Below are 10,559 nucleotides of genomic sequence, written 5' to 3'. Positions count from 1 at the left end.
GCCCTCGCCCTAGTCCACAGTAGGGCGGTCGGACAGGGTTTTAGAACAACAAAAAACAAAACCACACCGAGACTTGTCCAGGACTTTTTCTTGGAAAGTGTGAGCTCTGGTTCAAGTGCGGAGCCTCCCACAGCATGGACCCGACAGGAGGAGTCATCCCGGCCATCTTCCCCTGCCCAGCACAAAGCCTCCAAGCCTGGCTTCAACTGATCACTCACAAGCATTTTTCTGACACCTCCGTCCTGACTTAGAAATATTTTTTGTTCTAAAAACCCTGTCGACGGAAATCTCCGCGGGTCCCCCCGTTGTATCTCAGACATGGAGTCTTTATGGGCAACGGGGCCGAAGTCACACTGCCAAGGAGTCGCTGCCACCCCGCAGGACATTTCAATCTCGGCCGTTTACAGACTTCCATAAACTGCCCTGCTATGGTCATGGTCATGTCATGTTAAAGATAGGCGACATGACTATGTCTTTTTCAACTCTTAGTTTCTGGCGGAGCCAAAAAAGTCCGGACTATGGTCATCTAATGTTAAAGATAGGATTTTTTTTTTTTTAAAGTGCTCGGCCAATGACCATGTCCACCAAAAGGCTCGCATTGAAGGTAGACACGACCATGTCCACAACGGGACTTAGTCTCTAGCAGCAAAAACATGGAGGTCACCAAGGACACAAACGGCACACTGCTGCTGAAAACAGAGCCTCCAAACCCCGCGAGGGCAACAGGCTTCAAGTGCACTGAAAGTCAGCGACACAAATGGCACACTGTTGCCCAAAACAGAGCCTCTAAACCCCGTGAAGGCAAGAGACTTAAAGTGCATTAAAAATAAAAAAATGTAAGGGACCCACACTGCCTACTCAAGCCCAAAACAGAGCCTCCAGCCCGGCCTGATCTGGCGCCAGGCGCGGGAGGGCAGCATACTTCCATCAGCATGGAAGTCCAGGACTGTAAGGGGACCCACCGCCTCCCCAAGCCGAAAACAGAGCCTCCAGCCCGACCTGATCTGGCGCCAGGCACGGGAGGGCAACAGACAGACTTCCAGGGAAGTGGAAGCTGCCAGGGGTGAATGGGAACTCTGCCCGGGGTGCAGAGCCTCCCACATGGCTTGACTTATTATTTTTACTTAAATATTTTTTTGATGAAAAGACCATGCCCTTAGTAATATGCACTTACCCCCCCAGTGTATCTGTTATCTAATAGCATTATGAGAGCAAGTCACTACTTCATGCCGACCTCCTGGAACTGCCGCTCGGCCACCCAGACCCACTTTGTCCACTAAGGTTTTTTGTGGCTATGGTAATGTATTATTATTATGTGTTTATTTAGCAGACACCTTTATCCAAGGCGACTTACAGAGACTAGGGTGTGTGAACTTTGCATCAGCTGCAGAGTCACTTACAATTACATCTCACCCGAAAGACGGAGCACAAGGAGGTTAAGTGACTTGCTCAGGGTCACACAGTGAGTCAGTGGCTAAGGTGGGATTTGAACCGGGGACCTCCTGGTTACAAGCCCTTTTCTTTAACCACTGGACCACACAGCCTCCAATGTAGCACTATTCTGACTCTAGTCAATTCTATTCTAACTATGGTCATTTAGCTCAATGGTGACTCTGGTCATGTAGCTCAATGGTGACTCTGGTCATGTAGCTCAATGGTGACTCTGGTCATGTAGCTCAATTTTGACTATGGTCAGTGCGGCAGTGTGGAGTAGTGGTTAGGTCTCGGGACTCTTGACTAGAAGGTCGTGGGTTCAATCCCAGGTGGGGGACATTGCTGCTGTACCCTTGAGCAAGGTACTTTACCTAGATTGCTCCAGTAAAAATCCAACTGTATAAATGGGTAATTGTATGTAGAAAAATAATATAATTGTATGTAAAAATAATGTGATATCTTGTAACAATTGTAAGTCGTCCTGGATAAGGGTGTCTGCTAAGAAATACAGTGGCTCTCAAAAGTATTCACCCCCCTTGGACTTTTACAACATGGAATCAAAATGGATTTAATTGGGAGTTTTTGCCACTGATCAACACAAGAAAAGTCCATAATGTCAAAGTGAAAAATAAAATCTACAACTTGTTCTAAATTAATTACAAATATAAAACAGAAAATAATTGATTGCATAAGTATTCACCCCCTTTGCTATGACACACCTAAATAAGCTCTGGTGCAACCAATTGTCTTTAGAAGTCACATAATTAGTTGAATGGAGTCCACCTGTGTGCAATTAAGGTGTTTCACATGATTTCAGGTTAAATACACCTGTCTCTGGGAGGTCCCACAGTTGGTTAGTACATTTCCTAACAAAAACTACATCATGAAGATGAAGGAACATTCAAAGCAAATCCGGAATAAGGTTCTTCAAAAGCACCAATCAGGGGTAGGATATAAGAACATTTCCAAGGCATTGAATATCCTCTCAGAGCACAGTAAAGTCCATTATTAAGAAATGGAGAGAATATGGCACAACTGTGAATCTGTCTAGAACAGGCCGTCCTCAAAAACGGAGTATCCGGGCGTATAGGGCACTAGTCAGGGAGGCCACCAAGAGGCCTATGGCAACTCTAAAGGAGTTACAGTGTTCCACGGCTGAGCTGGGAGACACTGTGCATATGGCAACAATAGCCCGGGTGCTTCACAAAACTGGCCTTTATGGGAGAGTGGCAAAAAGAAAGCCATTGTTGAAAAAAACTCGCATCAAATCTCGGCTAGAGTTTCCCAGAAGGCATGTGGGAGACTCTGAGACCAAGTGGAAGAAGATTCTATGGTCTGATGAGACCAAAATAGAGCTTTTTGGCCTCAACGCTAAGCGCTATGTTTGCCACTGATCAACACAAGAAAAGTCCATAATGTCAAAGTGAAAAATAAAATCTACAAATTGTTCTAAATTAATTACAAATATAAAACAGAAAATAATTGATTGCATAAGTATTCACCCCCTTTGCTATGACACACCTAAATAAGCTCTGGTGCAACCAATTGTCTTTAGAAGTCACATAATTAGTTGAATGGAGTCCACCTGTGTGCAATTAAGGTGTTTCACATGATTTCAGGTTAAATACACCTGTCTCTGGGAGGTCCCACAGTTGGTTAGTACATTTCCTAACAAAAACTACATGATGAAGATGAAGGAACATTCAAAGCAAATCCGGAATAAGGTTCTTCAAAAGCACCAATCAGGGGTAGGATATAAGAACATTTCCAAGGCATTGAATATCCTCTCAGAGCACAGTAAAGTCCATTATTAAGAAATGGAGAGAATATGGCACAACTGTGAATCTGTCTAGAACAGGCCGTCCTCAAAAACGGAGTATCCGGGCATATAGGGCACTAGTCAGGGAGGCCACCAAGAGGCCTATGGCAACTCTAAAGGAGTTACAGTGTTCCACGGCTGAGCTGGGAGACACTGTGCATATGGCAACAATAGCCCGGGTGCTTCACAAAACTGGCCTTTATGGGAGAGTGGCAAAAAGAAAAAAACTCGCATCAAATCTCGGCTAGAGTTTCCCAGAAGGCATGTGGGAGACTCTGAGACCAAGTGGAAGAAGATTCTATGGTCTGATGAGACCAAAATAGAGCTTTTTGGCCTCAACGCTAAGCGCTATGTTTGCCACTGATCAACACAAGAAAAGTCCATAATGTCAAAGTGAAAAATAAAATCTACAAATTGTTCTAAATTAATTACAAATATAAAACAGAAAATAATTGATTGCATAAGTAATCACCCCCTTTGCTATGACACACCTAAATAAGCTCTGGTGCAACCAGTTGTCTTTAGAAGTCACATAATTAGTCGAATGGAGTCCACCTGTGTGCAATTAAGGTGTTTCACATGATTTCAGGTTAAATACACCTGTCTCTGGGAGGTCCCACAGTTGGTTAGTACATTTCCTAACAAAAACTACATCATGAAGATGAAGGAACATTCAAAGCAAATCCGGAATAAGGTTCTTCAAAAGCACCAATCAGGGGTAGGATATAAGAACATTTCCAAGGCATTGAATATCCTCTCAGAGCACAGTAAAGTCCATTATTAAGAAATGGAGAGAATATGGCACAACTGTGAATCTGTCTAGAACAGGCCGTCCTCAAAAACGGAGTATCCGGGCGTATAGGGCACTAGTCAGGGAGGCCACCAAGAGGCCTATGGCAACTCTGAAGGAGTTACAGTGTTCCACGGCTGAGCTGGGAGACACTGTGCATATGGCAATAATAGCCCGGGTGCTTCACAAAACTGGCCTTTATGGGAGAGTGGCAAAAAGAAAGCCATTGTTGAAAAAAACTCGCATCAAATCTCGGCTAGAGTTTCCCAGAAGGCATGTGGGAGACTCTGAGACCAAGTGGAAGAAGATTCTATGGTCTGATGAGACCAAAATAGAGCTTTTTGGCCTCAACGCTAAGCGCTATGTTTGCCACTGATCAACACAAGAAAAGTCCATAATGTCAAAGTGAAAAATAAAATCTACAAATTGTTCTAAATTAATTACAAATATAAAACAGAAAATAATTGATTGCATAAGTATTCACCCCCTTTGCTATGACACACCTAAATAAGCTCTGGTGCAACCAATTGTCTTTAGAAGTCACATAATTAGTTGAATGGAGTCCACCTGTGTGCAATTAAGGTGTTTCACATGATTTCAGGTTAAATACACCTGTCTCTGGGAGGTCCCACAGTTGGTTAGTACATTTCCTAACAAAAACTACATCATGAAGATGAAGGAACATTCAAAGCAAATCCGGAATAAGGTTCTTCAAAAGCACCAATCAGGGGTAGGATATAAGAACATTTCCAAGGCATTGAATATCCTCTCAGAGCACAGTAAAGTCCATTATTAAGAAATGGAGAGAATATGGCACAACTGTGAATCTGTCTAGAACAGGCCGTCCTCATAAACGGAGTATCCGGGCGTATAGGGCACTAGTCAGGGAGGCCACCAAGAGGCCTATGGCAACTCTAAAGGAGTTACAGTGTTCCACGGCTGAGCTGGGAGACACTGTGCATATGGCAACAATAGCCCGGGTGCTTCACAAAACTGGCCTTTATGGGAGAGTGGCAAAAAGAAAGCCATTGTTGAAAAAAACTCGCATCAAATCTCGGCTAGAGTTTCCCAGAAGGCAGGTGGGAGACTCTGAGACCAAGTGGAAGAAGATTCTATGGTCTGATGAGACCAAAATAGAGCTTTTTGTCCTCAACGCTAAGCGCTATGTTTGCCACTGATCAACACAAGAAAAGTCCATAATGTCAAAGTGAAAAATAAAATCTACAAATTGTTCTAAATTAATTACAAATATAAAACAGAAAATAATTGATTGCATAAGTATTCACCCCCTTTGCTATGACACACCTAAATAAGCTCTGGTGCAACCAATTGTCTTTAGAAGTCACATAATTAGTTGAATGGAGTCCACCTGTGTGCAATTAAGGTGTTTCACATGATTTCAGGTTAAATACACCTGTCTCTGGGAGGTCCCACAGTTGGTTAGTACATTTCCTAACAAAAACTACATCATGAAGATGAAGGAACATTCAAAGCAAATCCGGAATAAGGTTCTTCAAAAGCACCAATCAGGGGTAGGATATAAGAACATTTCCAAGGCATTGAATATCCTCTCAGAGCACAGTAAAGTCCATTATTAAGAAATGGAGAGAATATGGCACAACTGTGAATCTGTCTAGAACAGGCCGTCCTCAAAAACGGAGTATCCGGGCGTATAGGGCACTAGTCAGGGAGGCCACCAAGAGGCCTATGGCAACTCTGAAGGAGTTACAGTGTTCCACGGCTGAGCTGGGAGACACTGTGCATATGGCAATAATAGCCCGGGTGCTTCACAAAACTGGCCATTATGGGAGAGTGGAAAAAAGAAAGCCATTGTTGAAAAAAACTCGCATCAAATCTCGGCTAGAGTTTCCCAGAAGGCATGTGGGAGACTCTGAGACCAAGTGGAAGAAGATTCTATGGTCTGATGAGACCAAAATAGAGCTTTTTGGCCTCAACGCTAAGCGCTATGTTTGCCACTGATCAACACAAGAAAAGTCCATAATGTCAAAGTGAAAAATAAAATCTACAAATTGTTCTAAATTAATTACAAATATAAAACAGAAAATAATTGATTGCATAAGTATTCACCCCCTTTGCTATGACACACCTAAATAAGCTCTGGTGCAACCAATTGTCTTTAGAAGTCACATAATTAGTTGAATGGAGTCCACCTGTGTGCAATTAAGGTGTTTCACATGATTTCAGGTTAAATACACCTGTCTCTGGGAGGTCCCACAGTTGGTTAGTACATTTCCTAACAAAAACTACATCATGAAGATGAAGGAACATTCAAAGCAAATCCGGAATAAGGTTCTTCAAAAGCACCAATCAGGGGTAGGATATAAGAACATTTCCAAGGCATTGAATATCCTCTCAGAGCACAGTAAAGTCCATTATTAAGAAATGGAGAGAATATGGCACAACTGTGAATCTGTCTAGAACAGGCCGTCCTCAAAAACGGAGTATCCGGGCGTATAGGGCACTAGTCAGGGAGGCCACCAAGAGGCCTATGGCAACTCTAAAGGAGTTACAGTGTTCCACGGCTGAGCTGGGAGACACTGTGCATATGGCAACAATAGCCCGGGTGCTTCACAAAACTGGCCTTTATGGGAGAGTGGCAAAAAGAAAGCCATTGTTGAAAAAAACTCTCATCAAATCTCGGCTAGAGTTTCCCAGAAGGCAGGTGGGAGACTCTGAGACCAAGTGGAAGAAGATTCTATGGTCTGATGAGACCAAAATAGAGCTTTTTGTCCTCAACGCTAAGCGCTATGTTTGCCACTGATCAACACAAGAAAAGTCCATAATGTCAAAGTGAAAAATAAAATCTACAAATTGTTCTAAATTAATTACAAATATAAAACAGAAAATAATTGATTGCATAAGTATTCACCCCCTTTGCTATGACACACCTAAATAAGCTCTGGTGCAACCAATTGTCTTTAGAAGTCACATAATTAGTTGAATGGAGTCCACCTGTGTGCAATTGAGGTGTTTCACATGATTTCAGGTTAAATAGACCTGTCTCTGGGAGGTCCCACAGTTGGTTAGTACATTTCCTAACAAAAACTACATGATGAAGATGAAGGAACATTCAAAGCAAATCCGGAATAAGGTTCTTCAAAAGCACCAATCAGGGGTAGGATGTAAGAACATTTCCAAGGCATTGAATATCCTCTCAGAGCACAGTAAAGTCCATTATTAAGAAATGGAGAGAAAATGGCACAACTGTGAATCTGTCTAGAACAGGCCGTCCTCAAAAACGGAGTATCCGGGCGTATAGGGCACTAGTCAGGGAGGCCACCAAGAGGCCTATGGCAACTCTAAAGGAGTTACAGTGTTCCACGGCTGAGCTGGGAGACACTGTGCATATGGCAACAATAGCCCGGGTGCTTCACAAAACTGGCCTTTATGGGAGAGTGGCAAAAAGAAAGCCATTGTTGAAAAGAACTCGCATCAAATCTCGGCTAGAGTTTCCCAGAAGACATGTGGGAGACTCTGAGACCAAGTGGAAGAAGATTCTATGGTCTGATGAGACCAAAATAGAGCTTTTTGGCCTCAACGCTAAGCGTTATGTTTGCCACTGATCAACACAAGAAAAGTCCATACTGTCAAAGTGAAAAATAAAATCTACAAATTGTTCTAAATTAATTACAAATATAAAACAGAAAATAATTGATTGCATAAGTATTCATCCCCTTTGCTATGACACACCTAAATAAGCTCTGGTGCAACCAGTTGTCTTTAGAAGTCACATAATTAGTTTAATGGAGTCCACCTGTGTGCAATTAAGGTGTTTCACATGATTTCAGGTTAAATACACCTGTCTCTGGGAGGTCCCACAGTTGGTTAGTACATTTCCTAACAAAAACTACATCATGAAGATGAAGGAACATTCAAAGCAAATCCGGAATAAGGTTCTTCAAAAGCACCAATCGGGTAGGATATAAGAACATTTCCAAGGCATTGAATATCCTCTCAGACCACAGTAAAGTCCATTATTAAGAAATGGAGAGAATATGGCACAACTGTGAATCTGTCTAGAACAGGCCGTCCTCAAAAACGGAGTATCCGGGCGTATAGGGCACTAGTCAGGGAGGCCACCAAGAGGCCTATGGCAACTCTAAAGGAGTTACAGCGTTCCACGGCTGAGCTGGGAGACACTGTGCATATGGCAACAATAGCCCGGGTGCTTCACAAAACTGGCCTTTCTGGGAAAGTGGCAAAAAGAAAGCCATTGTTGAAAAAAACTCGCATCAAATCTCGGCTAGAGTTTCCCAGAAGGCATGTGGGAGACTCTGAGACCAAGTGGAAGAAGATTCTATGGTCTGATGAGACCAAAATAGAGCTTTTTGGCCTCAACGCTAAGCGCTATGTTTGCCACTGATCAACACAAGAAAAGTCCATAATGTCAAAGTGAAAAATAAAATCTACAAATTGTTCTAAATTAATTACAAATCTAAAACAGAAAATAATTGATTGCATAAGTATTCACCCCCTTTGCTATGACACACCTAAATAAGCTCTGGTGCAACCAATTGTCTTTAGAAGTCACATAATTAGTTGAATGGAGTCCACCTGTGTGCAATTAAGGTGTTTCACATGATTTCAGGTTAAATACACCTGTCTCTGGGAGGTCCCACAGTTGTTTAGTACATTTCCTAACAAAAACTACATGATGAAGATGAAGGAACATTCAAAGCAAATCCGGAATAAGGTTCTTCAAAAGCACCAATCAGGGGTAGGATATAAGAACATTTCCAAGGCATTGAATATCATCTCAGAGCACAGTAAAGTCCATTATTAAGAAATGGAGAGAATATGGCACAACTGTGAATCTGTCTAGAACAGGCCGTCCTCAAAAACGGAGTATCCGGGCGTATAGGGCACTAGTCAGGGAGGCCACCAAGAGGCCTATGGCAACTCTAAAGGAGTTACAGTGTTCCACAGCTGAGCTGGGAGACACTGTGCATATGGCAACAATAGCCCGGGTGCTTCACAAAACTGGCCTTTATGGGAGAGTGGCAAAAAGAAAGCCATTGTTGAAAAAAACTCGCATCAAATCTCGGCTAGAGTTTCCCAGAAGGCATGTGGGAGACTCTGAGACCAAGTGGAAGAAGATTCTATGGTCTGATGAGACCAAAATAGAGCTTTTTGGCCTCAACGCTAAGCGTTATGTTTGCCACTGATCAACACAAGAAAAGTCCATACTGTCAAAGTGAAAAATAAAATCTACAAATTGTTCTAAATTAATTACAAATATAAAACAGAAAATAATTGATTGCATAAGTATTCATCCCCTTTGCTATGACACACCTAAATAAGCTCTGGTGCAACCAGTTGTCTTTAGAAGTCACATAATTAGTTTAATGGAGTCCACCTGTGTGCAATTAAGGTGTTTCACATGATTTCAGGTTAAATACACCTGTCTCTGGGAGGTCCCACAGTTGGTTAGTACATTTCCTAACAAAAACTACATCATGAAGATGAAGGAACATTCAAAGCAAATCCGGAATAAGGTTCTTCAAAAGCACCAATCGGGTAGGATATAAGAACATTTCCAAGCCATTGAATATCCTCTCAGACCACAGTAAAGTCCATTATTAAGAAATGGAGAGAATATGGCACAACTGTGAATCTGTCTAGAACAGGCCGTCCTCAAAAACGGAGTATCCGGGCGTATAGGGCACTAGTCAGGGAGGCCACCAAGAGGCCTATGGCAACTCTAAAGGAGTTACAGTGTTCCACGGCTGAGCTGGGAGACACTGTGCATATGGCAACAATAGCCCGGGTGCTTCACAAAACTGGCCTTTATGGGAGAGTTGCAAAAAGAAAGCCATTGTTGAAAAAAACTCGCATCAAATCTCGGCTAGAGTTTCCCAGAAGGCATGTGGGAGACTCTGAGACCAAGTGGAAGAAGATTCTATGGTCTGATGAGACCAAAATAGAGCTTTTTGGCCTCAACGCTAAGCGCTATGTTTGCCACTGATCAACACAAGAAAAGTCCATAATGTCAAAGTGAAAAATAAAATCTACAAATTGTTCTAAATTAATTACAAATATAAAACAGAAAATAATTGATTGCATAAGTATTCACCCCCTTTGCTATGACACACCTAAATAAGCTCTGGTGCAACCAGTTGTCTTTAGAAGTCACATAATTAGTTGAATGGAGTCCACCTGTGTGCAATTAAGGTGTTTCACATGATTTCAGGTTAAATACACCTGTCTCTGGGAGATCCCACAGTTGGTTAGTACATTTCCTAACAAAAACTACATCATGAAGATGAAGGAACATTCAAAGCAAATCCGGAATAAGGTTCTTCAAAAGCACCAATCAGGGGTAGGATATAAGAACATTTCCAAGGCATTGAATATCATCTCAGAGCACAGTAAAGTCCATTATTAAGAAATGGAGAGAATATGGCACAACTGTGAATCTGTCTAGAACAGGCCATCCTCAAAAACGGAGTATCCGGGCGTATAGGGCACTAGTCAGGGAGGCCACCAAGAGGCCTA

The sequence above is a fragment of the Acipenser ruthenus genome, unplaced genomic scaffold (assembly GCF_902713425.1).
Source record: "Acipenser ruthenus unplaced genomic scaffold, fAciRut3.2 maternal haplotype, whole genome shotgun sequence".
Lineage (NCBI taxonomy): Eukaryota > Metazoa > Chordata > Actinopteri > Acipenseriformes > Acipenseridae > Acipenser > Acipenser ruthenus.
This window is presented reverse-complemented; position numbering follows the sequence as displayed.